At 51.9% G+C, this 17,667-nt stretch overlaps 1 long non-coding RNA gene across 1 annotated transcript; it reads left to right on the top strand.

The window, feature by feature from the left end:
- Positions 1-501: 501 nt before the first annotated feature.
- Positions 502-1,546, top strand: LOC132342988 (uncharacterized). The gene is made up of 2 exons (XR_009491618.1): positions 502-770; positions 1,375-1,546. It is a non-coding gene; the product is annotated as an uncharacterized lncRNA (long non-coding RNA).
- Positions 1,547-17,667: the final 16,121 nt, after the last annotated feature.

Below are 17,667 nucleotides of genomic sequence, written 5' to 3'. Positions count from 1 at the left end.
GTTTTTTTCCTTGCTTCTCAGCCACTGAATTCATCTTGGGAAAACACTTCCTCTTGGACTTTGAGGCCTCCGCTTAGAAGTCCCTTGCCTCCCCAGCTCTAGGGAAGGGCCCTCCTATCATGTCACTGATGTTAAGTCATTCATACTTGCCGTTGGGCCATGAGGGCAGCGCCACCCGATCCATCGCGGCTCATCCCTGCGTCCTGCTCAGGGCTTCACACCCAGCAAGGACATAATGAGCATGCGCAGAAGGAAGGCAAGAAGAAAAAAAGGAATGAATCACCACAAGTGGGAGGTATTCTGGTGCCCATTCTAGGGCTGGGAGAAAGGACAGAGCAAGGCGACCAGTGCGGGTGTTCTAGCCATGAGTTAAGCAGGCAATCCACCGTGTGCGTGGTCCATTGGACTGGGGAGCAAAGGGGTAAGCCCCTCCCCCTTCCCTCTGCAGGGAGAATATGGCGGGACTGGCCCAGTGAATCATGGGAGATGGGGTGGGCAGGGCAGGAGAGGGTGGGGAGGATGTAGCTCTGGGGTACTGAGGCTCCTTCAGGGGAGACAGGAGACCCAGCGGGGAGACAGAGCGCTGGCGGGAGAGTAAGACCTGGTTGGAGTCCTAGCTTTGCTTAACCGCTTGGTAGATTTTGGCCACGTGGCCTCCACAGTTAGGCCTGTGAACTGAGAAAGTCTGATGACGTGGCCTCTGGACCTGCTGTCCTCTTGTTGAGGGCTGGGAGCCCTGGGGCCTCAAGAGACATCGGTGGCCAGAGGAAGTGAGTGCGATGGCGGGGGACAACAGGAGCGGGGTTTGTGACACCCCTGCTGCTGCGGTGGGAGGGGCAGTCGCCATCAGGAGCCTTTGATCCCCAGGAAGAGCGCCCCCTCCCCTCCACTGCCCTCAGCCTCTCTGCTATTGCCGCTCCTCAGGTTCAGTTACCAGCTCACCTTTCAAATCGGTCTCCAGCCCGTAACTTTACTGGAGAAAATGATTATGTGACTATTTCAACCTTGCTCCAAACACTGTTTTAATTGGTTCTGGGAAAAGGCGATTTGGGCACCGGAGGGGCTATGTGGGGGCAGGCGAGGACACAACGGCAGACTGGGGGGTGTCAGGCAGCAAGCCCACCTGCCCCTGCGCCTTGAGTGGCCATAGAAGCTTCTCAGCCACTGCCCAGACCCCCACCCTCTCCCTGATGCTCACCTTGCATCCTGGGTTAGCCTCAGCGGGAAAGAGGCCATGGTGCTAGTGCTAGTGGGGGGCTTCCCAGGCAAGCATGCTGGGGGAGCAGACAGGATCCCTCCCCATTTCCTGCCCAAAGCACCCCTTGAGTCTCCTAGAAAACTGTTTTTCTGCCAACCTTCCTTCTCTGCCTCCAGCTCCAGCCCACCTGGGGATAAACTTTTGCTCCAGTACTAGCCCTGAGGAAGCAGAATTGGAAAGAACACCTGATTCTTCAGAAGCCCTGCAGAGCCTTCTAGTGGGATTTGGGATTATCTGCTCCAGGGATCACTCAGTCAGTTTTCCACCTATTAAATAGTTGAGATTTGACTACCGGCTAATCTTTCTGAGCCTCAATTTCCCCAGCTTGTCAAAGAGACAGTTGGTCCCAGCTGACCCCAAAGGTCCCTCCCAGCTCTGAAGCTTGAAGTTGTGTGCTGTGCTAAGTCGCTTCAGTTATGTCTAACTCTTTGCAACCCCATGGACTGTAGCCCACCAGGCTCCTCTGTCCATGAGATTCTGCAAGCAGAAGTACTGGAATGGGCTGCCATGCCCTTCTCTAGGGGATCTTCCTGATCCAGGGATTGAACTGGCATCTCTTAGATCTACCAGCATTGGCAAGTGGGTTCTTTACCACTAGCGCCATGTGGGAAGCCCTTTCAACTAATTCTCTCTGTGTCATCCTGAGGCTGGACAAGTCCCACCCTAGATTCTCGGTGGCCAATTCCAAGGGGACCTGTGCGCTCCTCTAAGCCTTGCAGAGCCCTGCTTCCCCAGCAGCTGTAGGGTCCCTCCCCATCCCTGGGCCGGAGCTCAGCCAGTTGCTAGGTAAGAGATGGAACCTGGGGTTGGAGCAGGGGGGCAAGGGCGGGTGTGCCCACAGTTGAAGGGTCTGGAGGAGAGACATGGGAAGGTCCACCATGTTAAGAAGATTATCTACTTATTATTTAGTTTTGACTGTGCTGGGTCTTTTGCTGTGTGCAGGCTTTCTCTGGTTGCATTGAGCAGGGGCCACACTCTAGTTTTGGTGTGAGGCTTCTCATTGTGGTGGCTCCTCTTGTTGTGGAGCACAGGCTCCAGGGCTTGTGGGCTTCAGTAGTTGCGGCATGTGGGCTCAGTAGTTATGGCTCACGGGCTCTAGAGCTCTGGCTCAGTAGTTGTGGTGCACGGGCTTTGTTGCCCTGTGGCCTGTGGGATCTTCCCAGACCAGGGATGAAACCCATTCTCCTGCATTGGTAGGCTGATTCTTTATTAGTGAGCCACCAGAGAGGCCTGGCAGGTAAATTCTCAGCCACTGGACCAGCAGGAAAGTCTGAAGGTCTGCCTTTGACTCCATCTCCGTGTGTCTCAAGGAGGAACTTTTACCCATTGCCTTAACAAACAACAGGTTGGCACTTAAAAAAAAAAACTGCTTCCAAGCTGCCATTTTGGAGACTGTGCTATGGGGAGCTACTCACAGCACGACTGAATGTGCCCCTCTGCACGTCACCCCCAAGACGTGGGCACCTGGGATGCAGTGAGGACTGGCCAGGCCATGGTGGACCCCAACACCTGCCAGTCATCAATAAGCATTCTCCAGGCACTTGGTGGGCACAGGCGGAGGAACGGTGAGGCAGGTGCAGAGGGTATAGAAACTGTCCATTAAATTCATTCACCAGTTATTAATCACCTACTGGCTATTAGGTGCGGGACCAGTTCCTCCTGGGAGAAGCTGACAAGCTTCCGAGAGACAGGACATCCCTTCCCAGAATAACCTGGAGCTTTGAGACTTCACAGAAAAGATGGTGGGGGAAAAAAAAGCCTCAAGGTCTCAGGAGCCGTCAGTCTCAAATGATGAAACCAAGTGGACTTCCTGCAGGAAGTGTGTCTGGGCCTGGTTTGGCCATGGGGAGATTGGTGGGCTTTCTGAGGGACCTCCCAGCTGAGACGCACTGGGAGAAGGGGCAGGGAGAGAAAAAAGGTAAGCGTCATGTTCATGTTCGCATCTTGGGCCTCACAACTCCCTACCCCAGGGGAGGGGATGAATTTTATGGTCTCCATTTTACAAATTAGGGTCCTGAGCTGAAAAACAGGTTCAAACATTTCCGGGGTCATGCAAAGCTATGAGGGACAGGAAGCAAGGTCTGCCTGTGCCCCTCAACCTGTCTTTCTGGGGTCCCCTGGGCTGGCCTCACAAGAGCATCAGCAGGCAGAAGCCCAGCGCTCTGTTGGAAATCAGGAACCTGGTTTCCGGGAGCTTCTGGGATCTAGGAGGCTGAAGGAATGAGATCTGAGACAAACAGGTCCCCACCCTCCTGCTCAGGAATGGAGTTTCAAAGGCGCAGATCACAGGGGAAAATTATATTGTCAAAGAGGAAAACCGGCGCTGCCATCCCTCCTTCACTCATTAATTTCTGGGGAAGTATGAGCTGTCAGCAAGCAGCGGCCTCCAATTCAAATTACAGAATTTGAATTCTTAATTTCTCCTAATCCATCAGTGAGCTGCCTTCCCGGGCTAATATTAGCAGCGCTAGCGAGGCTTGTCGTGGAGTCATTGATGTCTCCCCTCCTCTGAAGAAATCCCTAATCGATAAGGCTGGCCGTGGGGTGGGCCCTTCAGAGGCAGGCACCCCTCCTCCCCACTCCCTAGCTGTGTCCAGTCCCAGAACGAGAGTGCGGAGTTTAGGGAGGACCCTGGAGAGCAGAGGAGAGGTAGAGAAGATGGAAAAGACTTGGCACAAGGGAGGGAGGGTGAGATGGGAGGAAAGACAAAATTAGTGAGACTCAGAGACGGAGGGGCAGAGAGTGATGGAGAGACCAAGCCAGAGGCCCCAAGAGATGGATGGAGACTGAGGTGGAGAGGAGGGAGGGAGCCCTCTGGAACCCAGGGCCAAAGCACACACTTTGACTTTCCTCTGGGAGAAAACACAGCAAATCCAATGCAAAGCCCCATAAGATTCTCACGGTGCCACGGAGAGCATTATGTCCCAAGGAAAACGGGGGCCCCAGAACGCTAAGCCCACTTGTCCAAGGAGTGTTGTGAGACACAGATGTGAACAATAATGTGCCGGTCCCCTTCTTTCTCTCTCTGCCTCTCCTCCCTGTGCATCTCAGCTGTGTGACCCTTCAGAAAGACCACCAACCTCCCCACGGCCAGACCAGTTCAGACCCCCTTCCCGCCAGAAGTCCACCTGGCTTTGTCCTCTTGAGACAGATGGCTCCTGAATGCTTGAGGCCTTATTTCTTCACCATCTTTTCTGCGAAGTCTCAAGGTTCCACTTTGCCCAGAGGAGTTCTGGAGTCAGATGCTTTGAATCAAATCACAGTGTGAAGGCCTCCTCTGCCAGGAAGCCCTCTTGGTTTCTGTCCAGCAGCATCATCTCTTTCCAGATCCCCTGGAGAAGGGAAAGACTACCCACTCCAGTATTCTGGCCTGGAGAATTCCATGGACTGTATATAGTCCATGGGGTCACAAAGAGTCACACACATGACGGACTTTCACCATCACTTTACCTTTGGGTAATAGCGCCCTCCCCTGGTCAGCTACCTGGGTGCTGGAGACACTCTACCACTACCCTGGACACGTGGGGAAAGCATGGGAGATGACCACCATTTGTACATTTCTTCTTTTTTAAAAAAATATTTTTTATTTATTTGTTTGTTTTCTTTTTGGCTGCACTGGGTCTTTGTTGCTGTGCTGGCTTTCTCTAGTTGTAGCAAATAGGGGCTCCTCTCTAGTTGTGATGCATGGGCTTCTCATTACAGTGGCTTCTCTTGTGGAGTATGGGCTCTATAGCTCAGGCTCAGTCGTGGTGGGCCACAGGCTTAGTTGCTCCGCGGCATGTGGAATCTTCAGGGATTGAACCTATGTTCCCTGCATTGGCAGGCGGATTCCATACCACTGAGCCACCAGGGAAGTCCCATCTGTGCATCTCTGATTTATCTCTTCAACAAGGCCAGGAGGTAAGTCCTATTATTACCCTTGTTGCTGGTGAAAAAGCAAGCACATTTATGCCATTTGCCCAGGGTCATGGGGCAGTGAAGTCGCTGTGTCAGGATTTGAATGCAACCAGGCTGACTCCAAAGCAAAGTGGTTAATACCATGTGACAGGATGTTGGGCGAAAATCTCAAGGAATTGTACCTGGTGTGGTCCCTGTCCTTGCTGAACTACGGAAGGGTGAAGGACACGCCAGGCTGGCCTTGTGATGTCCTCACAAGACCCTGGTTCCATCAGCCAATCCTTTTATTAACATCCAGACAGCCTCATACCTTCCGCCCCCTCATCCAGCTCACACTGCTGCCTTCTGCCTTCCTGTCTCCCCGAATCTGATCCTTCATCCAGGAGGCCTGATTCACATCAGCCTCTCAGCCAGTCACCTTCCTGTAGCCCCTGTCCCTGATCCTGGTGGCCTGTCCCTCCCTGACCTGTCCTTGTTCTTTCTGTGAATGTCCTGCCTGTTCAGCAAGTTGTGAGCCTGCCTGTGTACCCTCTGATGTCCTAGGGCCCAGCCTTGCCGGCTTGAGGACTCAGTAAATATTTGTGGACTTATCAACTGATTGATTGGTGCGGTCAGACAGGAGGCCTGGGACAAAGATGCCTGAGAACTAAGAAGTGTCCCTCTCACCCTGGGCCCAGTGTCAGGGAGCTGGAGACACACAGGTGGAGACTCCAGGGCCCAGCAGGTATGAATGGCCTCATGTGGACAGTGAAGCTCTCTGCTGGCCCTCAGGGGACCTTGTCTCCCCAGGTTGGAGGATTTGGGGATGCGACAGGGGAAGGGAGAAGAGGGGCCCCTCACCTTGGGAAGTGAAACTTACAGGCATCCCTTGAAGCTCCCTGCTCTCTCCAGGAGGTTCTGCCCAGGGTGGGAGGCAGACTCCAGACTCTTCCTCGGGGTCATTGTCTCCACCCCTTCCTTAGCTCTTGCTACTCCTCCTCTCCTATCCAAGAGGCTGAACCTGAATTGAACTATTTTGAGCCAAACCTCTGAATTATAGATGGTCTGGCCAGTAAGCCCGCCACTCCAGATCAGTGGCAAGGGGAGCTGGGAGGAGGCGGTCACTGCCTTCCCTCCTAGTGCGAGTGAGTCTGTGCAGGTGCCAAGTGGAATTCCAAGGGGTGGCATGCCCTGGTGGGTATAGATTTGGTAACTAAGGAGTTGTGGGTGTGCATGAACAATTATGGATAGGAGTTGTGGGTTCTCAGACATTTTCCCACTCTCTGAAGTTCCAAGATGGTGGACCCCTGGGCTCTGAACCTTGTGGACCCCAAAACTTGTATCTCGCCAACAACCAGGATGGATGGAGGCCCAGCTCCACGTGGGATGATGACACAAGTCATCCTGCCCTCATCCCGCCCCTGCCTTGGGGTCCTCAGGAGTCAGGTGGACATAAAAGAGATGACGCTATCAGGGCCGGATCCATGAGGGTGAAGGAGTGGCCATCGACTGCCTGAGGACAGCAGCAGAAGGAGCATCAGGACCGCCTCTGGGTTCCAGCACCGCACACACCGGAACTCAGTTATATGTCACACACTTGTGTTGTTGCTGCTGTCCAGTCACTCAGTCACGTCCGACTCTTTTCGACCCCTTGAACTCCCTGTCCTTCAGCATCCCCTGTGGTTTGCTCAAGTTCATGCCCATTGAATCAGTGATGCCAGTTCAACACTTCTGTACTCTACTCCTATTATCCCCATTTTACTGATGTCGAAACTGAGGGTCAGAAAAGACTGTTCCTTGCTCAAGACTGCACACATAGAAATAGCAGAATCAAGATATAGACAGCTAAGAAAATAATAAGGCAAGTTACAGCCGAGGAGAAAATATTTACAATACATATATCTGACAAAGGTATAAAAAAATACATGTACATGTGACAATACATGTATAGCCAACGAACGTTCATGACTCAGTAACAAGAATACAATCTAATTTTTTTTCCTTTTTGATCACACCAAGTAGCTTGCAGGATCTTAGTTCCCCGACCAGGGATGGAACCCGGGCTGCATGAGTGAAACCACCAAGTCCTGACCACTGAACTGCCGGGGAATTCCCCACAAACAGTCTAATTTTTAAATGGCCCAAAGAACATACAGAATGGCCAATATGCATGAAAGAGATATTTGACATCACTCATTATCATGGAAATGCAAATTAAAACCACAACAACTACCACCACACATCCATCAGAAGACTAACCGTGCTAAGTGTTGGTGAGGTTGTAGAACAACTGGAACTCTCATAGGCCAAGAATAGAAATGTTCGATGGTACAACTACTCTAGAAAAGGTGATCCGTTTCTTTCAAAGTCAAACATACAATTACCATAGGACCCAGTCATTCCACACCCCCAAGAAACATCTTCACATGCAGACTTGCCCACCCATGTTTGCAGCAGCTTAATTCACAGCAGTCCAAACCTGGAAACAACGCAAATGTCCATCAACAGGTGGCCAAACTGTCATACATTCCAACAGTGGGATCATACGCAGCAATAAAAAGGTATAAACTACTGGCAAAACAACAACGTGGATGAATCTCATAAACATCATGAAAAGTGAAAAGCAGCCAGATGCCAAGAGTACATATTACATAATTCCATTTATATGAAACTCTAGAAAAGGCAAATCTAATCTGTAATGACAGAAAGCAGATCAGTAGTTGCCTGGGGCTGGGGGGAGGGTGGGGATCGACTGGGAAGGGGCACGAGGGAGCTTTTGGGGATGATGAAAGTGTTCTATATCCTGATGGTAGTGGTGCACATAAATTTGTCAGAACATCTGATTAAACACTTCAAATGTGTACATTTTATCGTATGTAAATGATGCTTCAATAAAGTTGAAAAAAGAAACCCAGGTAAGCTGAACTAAAATCCACACCTGTAACTATTATACCCTGTGTCTCTCGAGGTCATCGTGGTTCAGTAGCAGGCCCCCTGGGCTTCCCAGGTGGCACTAGCGGTAAAGAACCCACCTGCCAATGCAGGAGATGCAAGAGACGCGGGTTCCATCCCTGGGTTGGGAAGATCCCCTGGAGGAGAAAATGGCAACCCACTCCCGTATTCTTGCCTGGAGAATCCCATGGACAGAGGAGCCTGGCAGGCTATAGTCCATGGGGTTGCAAAGAATCGGACACAACTGAAGTGACTTAGCACGCAGCATGCAGTGGTCACCTCAGGCCCCTTTGAGCAAGAGAAGGGCCCTGGTTCTACAATTGATTACCTGCCCCCACAAAAAGGAAGCATCCAGCTTTCATTGGCCTTACTGTCCCTCCCCCTCCCACCACCACCCCAGGTGCCTTATGGCTTTCTCTGTAACCTTGGGAACTGACCACCTGGGAGTCTCTAGTTTCCCCTGGGGCCCCTCCTTGACCCATCCCAAAGGAAGCATCTCTGTAGCTTCCTGAAGTAGCATCCTGATGGGTGGACTGGAAACCCTCAGGGAGACAAAGTTTTTTTCCTTCCATACCAAGAGGTCCAGTCCACCCCTGTATATTCCCTCTCCCGTCCACCACCCAGGGACTGGTAATGAGCCTTCAGTGTAGTGGGAGGGGGCATGGGCATTCTGCTCTGGGGCAGGTACCAGGCTTACCCACTCAGCAACCCCCAAGGAAGGCCAGTCTACTGGTGCTCAGAGCCCTCAGACTTGCTTGCTATGGTCATCAATCATTTATTGAATGCCTATTAAGTACTAGGCTTTGAATTAAGCCCTGTGCCTGCATTTTCCCTGTTAATCCTCTGGATAAGCCTCAGAGGCTGGAGCTACTGTTGCCCTCATTTTACAGATGGGGAGGCTGAGACATCGAGAAGGTCAGTGAGACCACACAGCTAGCAGGTGGAAAGGAGGCTGACAATGGCCAATACTGTTAATTTCCCAGCAATACCTGTACCAGCCCCATCTGAATCCCTCGGGGGGCAGTTTAAAAATACAGATTCCAGGGCTTTCCTGGTGGCTCAGTGGTGAAGTCCGCCTGCCAGTTCAGAAGACACGGGTTTGATCCCTGATCTGGGAAGATCCCACCTGCCACGGAGCAACTAAGCCAATGCCACAACCATTGGGCCTGTGTTCTAGAGCCCATGAGCCGTAACTACTGAGCCCATGTGCCACAACTCCTGAAGCCCGAGTGCCCTAGAGCCAGAGCTCCACAGCAAGAGAAGCTGCGACAATGAGAAGTCCGCACACCTCAACTAGAGTAGCCCCTGCTCACTGCAACTAGAGAAAAGTCTGCACAGCAATGAAGACCCAGCCAGTCAAATATAAATAAATAAGATTAGTTTAAAAATACAAATCCCAGGATCCAGTGGCTAAGACTCTGTGCTCCCAATGCAGAGGGCCCAGGTTTGATCCCTGGTCAGGGAACTACAGTCCACAATCTGTAGCTAAGAGTTCACATGAAGATCACTAAAGATCCCGCTTGTCACAACTAAGACCCGGCCCAGCCAAATAAGCAAAATTAAAAAAAAAAAAAAAAAACAACAGATTCCTGGGCCAGTCAGTCCTTTGCTGTGTCCTTATTTCCTCTAGATTCTCAGGGGTTTACGCAGGGAGAGAATCTGCTCTGCCTGCCACAGCAGCCTCCAGACTGATCCATTCCCACCCCTACCCCATCCCCACCCCCAGGTACCAGGTGCCAAGTCGCACGTGGCTGGGCGCATTGCCATTTCATCTGACTGAAAAGGGAGGCAGGGCCGAACCTGGTCAGGACTGGCTGGGGTCGAGGGCCGGCAGAGAAAGGAGATCTACAAATAGCAGCAAATTGCTCATTGATTTCTGTCCTGTTGGGGGGAGCCCTGGGACCAGCAGGAACGGGATTGGGTTTTAACTAGAGAAGTGGAAAGGGCAGCTCGGCCGAAGGCAGGCTGGTAAAGCCAGGAGGCAGGCCCCCGAGCCTCAGAGGTGCCAGGGCCTTGACTGTGTGCCTGGGAGAGTCACACTCCCACTTCTGTCTGCCCCTGGGGATGAGGTTTCCTGGAAGACAGGCCCCAGAATCTAACTGGTGTGACCTGCCACAGGGAAAAGAGGAAAAAGACACAAGAAATAAACATTGCACAGCCAAAAGTGCCTGCTTTTCCAAGATGACCCATATTTCAAACATCTGGCCCCATCAGGCCCTGAAGCACACTTGACCAATCACACCAATGCTCTGATTTGGGGATTAGGAAGTAGTGTTCAGGGACTTTCCTAGAGGCCTAGTGATTAGGATTCCGAGCTTTCACTGCCGTGGCTGGGGTTCTATCCTTGGTTGGGCCGCAGGCTGCATGCCGCGGCCAGAAGAAAGAAAATAACGTTCATGCCGTGAAAGAGTGTTCAAGACGTCCCCTACCCACTTCCTTCAGTTTCGCCTGCACGCTAGGCTTCTTAGAACTGGTTCCATGTTCCCCCTCAGGGCTTCCCAGCTTTCCCTCCTTGTCTGCAAGGCTGTTTCCTCTTCCTGGAGGGTCTTTTCCATCAACTCTCCAGAAATCCATGTCTTATGCAGTCCTGAAGACCCAGACTCAACTAACTCTTGCCTCCAGCTGATACCTCCTGGCTGTTGGCAGCCTCCTTCTTTTCTTGACCTCCTATGGTCAGACCCACACAGGACCCACACTTCACTCCTGCCATCTCCCTTGAGTGTGTGTGAATGTGAAATATTCACACGCAGAGGTCCATAGAAGGCTGAACTCCTGTGCTTTCTTCGTCAAGAGTGTGGAAAAGCAGGGACCTGGCCGTCAGGAGCCAACACCTTTTTTTTTTTTTGACTATGCTGAGGGGTTTGTGGGATCTCAGTTCACCGACCAGGGGTCAATCGAACCCGGGCCCTCAGCAGTGAAAGCGCAAAGTCCTAACTGCTGGACCACCGGGGAATTACCAGGGGCCATGTTTTAACCATCTCTGTCATCCTCACCCCCACAGCAGACAGTACAGCAGATGTTTGCTCCGTGGTCAGTCTTAGGCCTCAGAGAGTCATGAAGCTAGAAGGCACCACAGCAGCAGGGCTTCCCTGCTGGCTTCCTTCCCTGCTAGCAGTAAAGACCCCACCTGTCAATGCAGGAGATGCAGGTTCGATCCCTGGGTCAGGAAGATCCCCTGGAGAAGGAAATAGCAACCCAGTCCAGTATTCTTGTTTGGAAAATTCCACAAACATAGAAGCCTGGCAGGCTACAGTCCATGGAGTCACAAGAGTCAGACATGACTTAGCGACTAAACTTGCTCAGAAAGTTCTAGTGATGGAAGCAGTCCTGGCATCACCCTCGGAGTTTCTATCCCACCGTCTGGGGGTGACAGGTATCTTGACTCCTGTTTGGTCTTCCTTTTCCTCCAGTTCCAATTCCTTCAGCTCAGAAAGATCCCCATGTTTTCCCTGATTTGCCCTCTGTTCCGAGCCAGCAGACCCTGGGCAGCTTTCCACCCCTGAGAGCCCACCCTCCTTTTAAGCCAAGTCCCGATCCCCTCCATCCCCACCCCTCCAACCACCTGGGCAGACAGTGACTCTCCTTGGGTCCCCAAGATGGGGCTAGAGAGTAGAAAAAGGGTCCAGAATACAGGAGACTTTACCAGGCTCAGCCTTGGGGCCGTGCCCAGGAAGGGAAGGGAGGAGCCCGGACATCACCCCTCAGGGCGCCTGGGGCAGCAAAGTTCCTTGAGGGAGGAACTGAGCCTCCTCATTGGAATGATGGGGGAAGTGAAGGACATGGACTTCCCTGGTGGTTCAGTGGTTAAGAACCCTGCCTGCCAATGTAGGGGACATGGGTTCGATCACTGGTCCGGACAGATCCCACATACCGAGGAGCACCTGAGCCCATGCACCACGACTGCTGAGCACTCGCTCTACAGTCCCGTACTCTGCAACAAGAGAAGCCGCTGCGATGAGTAGCCTGCGTATCACGACTAGAGAGTAGTCCCTGCTTGCCACAACTAGAGGAAGACGGCGGGCAGCAACGAAGACCCAAACAGCCATAGATAAATTTTAAAAAATTTTAAATAAAGAGAGAAACTGAAGGATGTGACTTCACCGTGGATACAATAGTCTATCAGAATCAAATCCAGGATTTGGTTTCCCATCTGGGATATGGATTCTCCTGGGCCCCGCTACCAAGGATGGCAATAGGCAGGGATTGCAGTTGGCTCACGCAGGTCCCTGGATGGGCCCTGCAGAGGATGAAGATGGACAGACAGCTGCCTAACCCTGAGGCCAGGGCTGGACCAGAACTTCTAGGGACAGAGTGATTTCCTGTCACTTGGCCCCAGAGCAGCTGCTCCCTCAATTAATTAATGGCCCCCATTCTGAGGATTTGATGAAGGGGGATCCCACACAGTGGCCTGTTGGAGTCTCCACGGAGCCTTTCATTAAGTAAGGGCAGCAGGACAGACGGCAGGGGCTGGGCAGCACACATGCCACATGCTGACAACCATGCCCGCTGCCCCCTCTCATCTTCCTTCCTGTCCTCACCGTTTCTTAGCTCCTTGCTTGCTCCTCCCCTTGCCCAGGTCAGCGCCCATCCCCTGCCCTTACAGGCCCCCTCTGCATCTATCCTCCACCCCTTCTCAGAGCCTCCCCTGACTCGTTCTCCTTGAAGTCTGGGTCTAGGAGGAAGTGGGCACAGAAGGTGCCCCCTTCCACCTACAGGTCACATCAAGGGTGGCAATCTTTTTTTCTGAGTATTTGTTTATTTATTGTTTATTTTTACTTGGCTGTTTTGAGTTTGTTTCAGCACAGGGGATCTCCGATTTTCATTCTGGCAGTCCTGATTTTTAGTTGTTGTACGTGGAATCTAGCTCCCTGACTAGGGATCTGTCATGGGGGTGTATGTTCCTCGGTTCTTTGTCTCATCACAACAAAGATTTGGAGCGACGGACATTAAAGTCCTCGGCGCGTCACAGCTCTCGGGTCTTGGACAAACCGTACTACAGCTCTTAGGCAAATCAGTGTTACAGCTCCATTTTATTTAGAAGATAGCAGGAGAATCCAAGACTTGAAGAGAAGAGAGTGGAGGAGTGTGTGGGGAGGGGTGGGGGGAGAGAGAGAAAGAGAGAGAGAGAGAGAAAGAAAAGAGCGCACGCACACGGGAGAGAGAGTCCGAGAGAAAGTGCTTTGGCTCCTCCTTTTATATGTTTTTTCTTCCACCTGGGCCTGCCCTATGCAAATTGGGCTTAGCCAGGAGTGCTGTTTGTTCTGCCTGAAGTTTTCACTCTGGTCCTCGGACCTTCCTTTGACCTTCCTTGTCTTTTAGCCACCACCATTTTGGACTCCTTTTCCCTATTCTACCTACCTAACAGATCGAACCTGGGGCCCTGCATTGGGAGGGCAGAGTCTTAGTCACTGGACCACCAGGGAGGTCCCCAGGGAAGCAATCTTGGGACTTTTCAGCCCAGCCTCGAGCCATGACCTGCCATAGATGGTCACTTCTGGCAACTAACATCCTAACCTGGGAGTTGGGAGGGTGATGGAGGTGTCCAGCAAGCAGCAGCCAGACTTCTCTGAGGACAGCTCAGGGACAGTGAGAAAAGCCCTTCCTAATCACGCTCTGCAGTGCTGGCTTAGACGAGTTGTCGGGCTGGTCAGATGGAGAGGAACAGGACAAGAGACCCAAAGGCGCCACTGCAGGCTGACCGGATGGGTCCCAGGAGCTGGTGGAAGTTCAGATTAGTGCTGGTCAGGGTTAGGGCAGTCTAACTGTGACCAGCAGACATCTGAAGAGCTGCAAAAGCACAGAGTCCAGCAGAAAGCAAGCAACAGCAAGTAGTCAGTGATGGGAGTGGGGACCTTGTTAGGTAGCATCTTACATGGTCAGTGAAGAGGGGTCAACCTAGGTGGTTAGTTTGAGAGATCTGTACAGAGGGTCATTCCTGGATGTTGAGGTAAACACGTTGGTGATGTGCAGCCAGTGGTAAAAGAGCATATTAGCCTGCTTATTTAACTTATATAAGGAATACATCATGCAAAATGCCGGGCTGGATGAAGCACAAGCTGGAATCAAGATTGCTGGGAGAAACATCAGTAATCTCAGATATGCAGATAACACTACCTTTATGGCAGAAAGTAAAAAGGAAGTAAAGAGCCTCTTGATGAAGGTGAAAGAGGAGAGTGAAAAGCCTGGCTTAAAATTCAACATTCAGAAAACTAAGATTATGGCATCTGGTCCCATTACTTCATGCAAATAGATGGGGAAAAAATGAAAACAGTGATAAACTTTATTTTCTTGGGCTCCAAAATCACTGCAGATGGTGACTGTAGCCATGAAATCAAAAGACACTTGCTCCTTGGAAGAAAAGCTATGACAAACCTAGATAGCTTATTAAAATGCAGAGACATTACTTCACCTACTAAGGTCTGAATAGTTGAAGCTATAGTTTTTCCAGTAGTCATATACGGATGTGAGAGCTGGACAATAAAAATGGCTGAGCGCCGAAGAACTGATGCCTTCAAACTGTGGTGCTGGAGAAGACTCTTGAGAATCCCTTGCACTGCAAGGAGATCAAACCAATCAATCCTAATGGAAATCAACTCTGAATATTCATTGGAAGTACTGATGCTAAAGCTGAAGCTCCAATACTTTGGCCACCTGATGCAAAGAGGAAAAGACCCTGATGCGGGGAAAGATTGAAGGCAGGAGGAGAAGGGGATGACAGAGGATGAGATGGTTGGATGGCATCACCGACTCAATGGACATGAGTTTGAGCAAGCTCTGGGAGATGGTGAAGGACAGGGAAGTCTGGGGCACTGCAGTCCATGGGATCGCAAAAAGTCGGACATGACTGAGCAATTGAATAGCAAAGCACATTGATGTCAGGCCAGTAGGAGTGGCAGATATTGGACAGTTCATTGGGTCATCAGTGTTGGGAGCCTGGGCTGGGTTGACAGATGGTCAGTACTGCTGGGTCAGTATGGTCACTTGATTAATCAGTGTTAAGAGGTAGATGTTGGGATTTCCTTGGTGGTCCAGTGGTTAAGAATCTGCCTGCCAGTGCAGGGGACACAAGTTCGATCCCTGGTCCGGGAAGATCTCATATACCTCAGAGCAACTAAGCCTAGGTGTCACAACTACTGAGCCCATGCACCGCAACATGAGAAACCACTGTGATGAGAAGCCTGTACACCACAACCAGAAAAAGCCCGAACTCAGCAATGAAGACCTAGTGCAGCTAAAACTAAAATAAATTAAATTTAAAAATAAAGAGTAGATGTTGAAAAGTCAATATGTGAAGTGAAAGTGAAAGTAAAGTTACTCAGTAGTGTTCGACTCTTTGCGACCCCATGGACTGTAGCCTACCAGGTTCCTCCGTCCATGGGATTTTCCAGGCCAGAATACTGGAGTGGGTTTCCATTTCCTTCTCCAGGAGATCTTCCCAACCCAGGGATTGAACCCCGGTCTCCTGCTTTGTACGCAGACGCTTTACAGTCTGAGCCACCAGGACAAAGCGGTCAGTTTCCAGTCTGAGGGCATGGCAGGCTCTGTGTGACTTTGCATGGTAACTGATAAAGCAGCTGAAGCTCAGCTCCTGGTTCCCTGCCCCAGGGTCTCCTCCAGCCCCAGGCTACACTCCTGGCTTAGTCATAGCAAAGCTGTCCTGGGGCTGAGGTGGGGGGCTTAGTCTCTTGGGACTGTGGCCAACCTAGAAGCAATGCCTGGGGCATGGGGGATAGAGCAGGTTGGGAGCTGGAGTGCTTAGGGACGCAGCAAAGCTCCACAGGGGCTGTAGGCCTCAAGGCCAGGATGCTCATTGATGATTCGATTCCCATTATTGATGCTGGGAGAAGTTTCAAAAGATGGAATTGGAGGAGAGGATGGGGTTCTCATGGAGAAAGCGATGGCATAGCCTGGCCACTCAGAATACAAATGAGACCATCTGCTCACCTGGCCCTTCACAGCTGCCCCTTTACAGTGCTGAGGGGAGAGGGGAGGACATGCTCCTGGGCATGCAATGAGCTGCAGATGTGGTTGTTGGGGGACCCCCGGTAGGCAGTGAGATGCCATTCTTGAATGGAGCACCCCAGCTTTGGAAAAGCCACAGATTTGAAGGCAGACGTGAAGGGAACACTAAGTTCGCATGGGGCGGTCACAAGGAGATGGATTTTGGTTTCCATTGGGGACAATTTGTCCAGAAAACCAGGCTGTCTCCATAAGAGAAAGCTTCCCTACTTCCAGAGGCACTGAATGCCATGGACTGGAGGTGTCCAAGTAGAATTTGGAAGACCCTCCTCGCAAAAAAGATGGTCTCTGAGGCACCCTCCTCCCACCAGCCCTGCCCCTATATGGTCATCAGGGTCCCCTGAGTGATGTGAATGGTGGGAAATGACCATAACCAGCCAGGGGCATTTGGCTGGTTCCCATGAAGAGCAAGGCGTGGTGGCTCTGTTGACCATCCTGGATAAGGGGCCAGGCTGAAGGAAGAGTGACAGCTTGGGAGAGCTGCTCCCATGGGGAGCAGGTACCTACAAGGAAAAACCAGTCGGCCCTTGGGCAGAAGCCAGGAAAGGACAGGATAACTCACTGCTAGGAGGTGGGGCTGGGGGTGGGGTTCAGGATGGAGCCAAAGCTAGAGCTGCTGCGACCCTCAGATCACAGGGGCAGAGGCTGGGGGCGGGGAGGAATCTGATGGGGGAAGCACGATCTCTGCCTTAGGTGAAGGTTGGTTTAATGGGGAAGACTCAGTTCTTGCCCTGGGAGCCTGATTTGATAAGAGAGATATAGTCTCTGCCTTGCGGAGCCCTCAAGTCTAAAGGGGGAGACAGTGCCTACCCACAGAGTATCCATCCCTGGGGCAGAAAACAAGAGGAAAGTTGTCCTGATTGGAGCAGATAGGCAGTGCCCCAAACCTGAGAGCGGAGGCAGGAAGGTGGAGGCCAGCACGGCCCCAGGTCTGCAGCTGAGAGGGCTCAGGCTGAGGACCAGGCATGCTGACTTCTAGTCTCCGCCTTTCCAGTGCTGGCCTAAATTCAGCACTGCTGGCTGTGCCACTCCACACCCCATCCTCTGCTCACAGCTCTGTCCCTGGTGAATTATTGAAGATGCTCAAACCGGCAGGCCAGGGCTGCCACTCCCTGGCCAAGAGGTGGCATTCTCCAGGTGTGCCTCCTTTACGGAGCACACGTGTGCACGCTACGCCTGCTTGGGGTCCATGCCCTCTTCCCAGGGAGGCCCGTAGGTCTCCCTCATCCCCCGTCGCCTGAGCATCCCAGCCACAGGAAATCTCCAGGGGGGATAGGCTTAAATGGGGAGACACGCGCTCTGCATCAGACTCAAATCCTCAACAGCTGAGGTGAAAACTTGCTCTGGGACTCTGGGCAAGTCCCTTTCCCTCTGTCCCTCTGGATGATGGGTGGATTGGACCCAAAGGCCCCCTGGGTCCCAGTAAGTGCTGACCCTCTCTGAGCAGAAGGAATGATACAGAGCAGTATCTTGAGGCTCTGCCACTAAGCGACATGTGACCTTAGGCATCAATTTTACCTCCTGGAGCCTCAGTTTTCTGTAAAATGGGCACAAGAGGATAA

Source organism: Bos taurus, chromosome 19 (genome assembly GCF_002263795.3).
Source record: "Bos taurus isolate L1 Dominette 01449 registration number 42190680 breed Hereford chromosome 19, ARS-UCD2.0, whole genome shotgun sequence".
Taxonomy (NCBI): domain Eukaryota; kingdom Metazoa; phylum Chordata; class Mammalia; order Artiodactyla; family Bovidae; genus Bos; species Bos taurus.
Note: the sequence above shows the minus strand (reverse complement) of the source record. Positions and strands in the feature narration are given on the sequence as shown.